Here is a 1102-nt window from a genome sequence, read left to right on the forward strand (position 1 = left end):
TCCTTCCACAAACACCCCCTATCGCTCTCCTTCCCTCCGCCTGGTCTTTAATTTCCTCTTCTCCGCAGGGTGTAAAGGCAGAGAGGTTTCATTCCATACTCCATCATTCCCTGCCATATGCGCTCTCCCACCCCAGCCGATCTTCAACCCCACCTTTTATCTCGTCCCGTCCTCAGAGACCTCTCATAGGGCAACACCTGGAAAAGGGCGTGGCCTTATGACCGGGGATGATGGGAGCCAACCTAGGGGGATCTGCTTTGCTTCAGCAAAACCTAAAACTGCTACCAATCCCGCAGACCTTCGCTTTCTGCAGGGCTTTCCACAATCCTCCATTGTTAATTGTTAAAATGAGGTTATTAATTGGACGCAGAGGAAAATCACCTGTCATGTCAGATGGGGATCACTTACTGACTGAAAGGTATCTCTGATATGAGCCCATGGGCTTGATGGGCCCGTGAAACACACACTGGGATTGAACGTCTGCATAGCCCAAAGGCATAAACCCACCCTAGTTCATAAGAGGGGGAGCTCACTTTTTGATTGTGTATATGGCTGACATACATCCACACTCGGATAGCCCAGATTCAAAAGCCACGAGTTGTTTGATAGCCTATTGGGGACTAAATAATCTTGGGAAATAAGGGATAATGGACTTCACACCTACATAGTTCAGCATTCATAATTCAAAAGATCATTTCACATGATAAGAACTCAAGAACTGCTATTTTTTGGCTACCATATAAATTTATTTACACAAGATTTTTCTTTTTTTGACACATTCAGTAACATTGACAAAAACGAGATTTTTGATGCTGCTAAAAAGAACATTATTTTGTGTATTTGGTGTAATTAAATACAAATAAAATAAACAGTGATTTTCAGGGTTTTTCTTAAGTAGGTCTAGCATTAGTTTTTAGGTACAGAAATTGAATAAAGTAATCAAATGTAAAACAGCATTGCATATTTGACTGTATAAATTAAAGATTCATCTTTATTAAAGTTACAAAAGCTATTCAATCAAGAGCAGTGAGTGATGTCTTTGTTGTTGCTGTTTGATTAATATTAAGAAAGTGCTGTCACTTTAAGAGAATGCACTTATCAA

This window comes from Sinocyclocheilus anshuiensis, unplaced genomic scaffold, assembly GCF_001515605.1.
Source record: "Sinocyclocheilus anshuiensis isolate Anshui unplaced genomic scaffold, SAMN03320099.WGS_v1.1 scaffold615, whole genome shotgun sequence".
Taxonomy (NCBI): Eukaryota; Metazoa; Chordata; class Actinopteri; order Cypriniformes; family Cyprinidae; genus Sinocyclocheilus; species Sinocyclocheilus anshuiensis.